At 35.4% G+C, this 2394-nt stretch overlaps 1 long non-coding RNA gene across 2 annotated transcripts; it reads right to left on the minus strand.

Moving 5' to 3' along the window:
• Positions 1-235: 235 nt before the first annotated feature.
• On the minus strand, positions 236-2074 carry LOC123451192. Of its 2 annotated transcripts, none has more exons than XR_006632109.1 (4): positions 1897-2074; positions 1069-1089; positions 744-825; positions 236-480 (listed from the first exon to the last, which is right to left on the minus strand). It is a non-coding gene; the product is annotated as an uncharacterized LOC123451192 (long non-coding RNA). The 2 variants fall into 2 exon arrangements; XR_006632108.1 differs by lacking the exon at positions 1897-2074 and adding an exon at positions 1571-1628.
• Positions 2075-2394: the final 320 nt, after the last annotated feature.

A 2394-nucleotide genomic window follows, 5' to 3' on the forward strand; every position in this document is an offset into this window, starting at 1 on the left:
GGGGTAGCCATGGATCTTTACCGACCAACATTCAGTTGGGCTTTGTGTCAGCCTTTCCCGACCGACATTCAGATGGCATTTGTATTGCCGACCAACAATGTGATGTTGTTTTCTTTCACCGACCAACAAATCATCAACATTTTTTAGCCAACCACAGTTTTAATTAGTCAATGGTACTGATTGTTACATATATATAGTTCAGGTGTTCTAATAATAATCATGAAGACATCCTCCATTAGGTGCAGCAAACATTTTTTTTATTCCATTAATTAATTGTCACATACACAGGCTTTAGTCTGTTCCAAGCATAACCACCAGGACACCATACATCATGTTCACAAAAAGGACAGCTAAAAGATGCTAGTATGAGACATGAGTTGTACAAAATGAAGGCTAAATATCCAGATGACACGATCGCTGGCTTCATGGTTCCTTGTGAGTGTTGTCCTTTTGTTTGAGCGTTGTCCTTTTCTTTCCTTCCTACAAAAGTTAAAGAAGTCTCAGTTATAATAATACAATATCATAAACTGCATTTTCTTTGCTTGTTTTTATTTTGCAAACATTTCATATGCGAGTAGTCCATATATATATGCTAGTAGGATATAGTACGTAGAAGCAAAACAAATCTGTATTTGTTATAGTACTACATACATATATAAAAGTCTCATGTTAGTTAGAAAATAACCAAATGAAAGGCATGAACAAATCTGTGAAGGAAGTGTAGGTCGCTGGAGTAGACGTACCACACATGCACGCTCATCCCAAAGTGTCGATCGACCACTACTTGTTTTTTATCAAACGGTCTTTGCAGTAGTAGCAGCACCCCTAAAATCATCAAGTTTCCAGCAGAAGGAGTATATGAGAGAAAATATTCATATTGTATATGAACAGAAACAAAAATCTAACAAGGTAAAGCAAGGAAACAAAGGAATCCTGATAGAAATTCCCTGGTAAAGAAGAAAGCTGGGAGTAAGCTTGGAAAATTGGTAATGAAATAATACTTCGGAGAATATATTGTAAGAGTGCGATTTCTACTTCTTCCAACTGTTTAACTGTAAGATAGCTTACCTTTTTGTCGTCCAAAAGAGCCTACAAAAATCAACAAAGCAACAATAATACCTTTAATAATACCGTACAAAGGTATGCAAATCACACCCTTGTTGATGACCATGGACATATTACCATTGTTCCGACCCATATAATGTACCCTTATCTTTGCCAATTACTCCACATCTTTAAAATGATTATTTTGAACTCAAAACTTCAGGAACCTACGTTGCTTCAAAAACGATAGCACTACCCAGTTTTGTACGGTCCGCATGCAAACTGACAAAGGAACATGTGGATAGTGTGAGAGAAGACATATTCACTTCTCTGGTTAATTTTGATAGTTTTAGATTATCCAAGAAAATGCAATATTGTTGTTCACAAACTACTGTGTTACCCGTATGAATTTCATCCACGGTCAAATCTTTGTACCAACTTATAGGAAAACTAACGCAAGAGGAGTTGTGGCAATTGTGAGGCAGACGCAGGCAAATTAACAATGACCTTTTTAGAACTAACTTACTTATGCCATATGCATGGTAGGATCACCGTTAAGCACCCGACTTTCTACTTCTCAGGATTCGGAAACTAAGAAGATTTCTCCTATACAGTACACAAATACTGTTAGGATCGAAGAGGTATGAACATAAATTAATTTTCAATTTTGAGCACGAGGGAAAGAAAGAATTGACTATCATTTGACTACTCACATAAAAAACTGGTGCTCAAGAACTAATTATTCTTATATTGGATTAAGATTCAGAAATCTAGCATACCATTTGATGTTGTACATAGCACATAAGTCAATACTCTGTTTTAAAACTTCCTCTGTTCGTTTGGTAAGTTTACCTTCTATTATAATACAAGCAATATCCAGTGTATAATTTGTTCAAATGTTCAAAGTCGAAACCTAAAAAGTCAGAAACAAGCATGTAACCTGTTAGTCGCAACATTTGCATGGTGTCAAATTGATAATATGGGTTCTAACAGAAGCAACAAAATTCTAGAAACGACATATCGACATGTCAATGAGAGTAGAAAAATAGCAGAAATGAAGTGAGACATCCATATCATGCATTTTACATCAGAAAACAACAAACTAAAAAAATAACTTATGATACCATGAAAATAAATAATGAGATGTATATTGTGTAGGGGCAGAATACATATGATGAACTGTAATCATGATTCATGACTAACTGTTCTTTACGACGTCCAGACAAAACGGTTTTACAGAAACAATGCAAACCAACTCCAAACTGAATGAAAAAGAGTGTCATCGCATCCAGGTCAAGCACAACAAACATATATGTTGGCAATATTAGTCACGGTCTCCCAAATATTACA

This window comes from Hordeum vulgare, chromosome 4H (genome assembly GCF_904849725.1).
Source record: "Hordeum vulgare subsp. vulgare chromosome 4H, MorexV3_pseudomolecules_assembly, whole genome shotgun sequence".
In the NCBI taxonomy this organism is placed as follows: Eukaryota; Viridiplantae; Streptophyta; class Magnoliopsida; order Poales; family Poaceae; genus Hordeum; species Hordeum vulgare.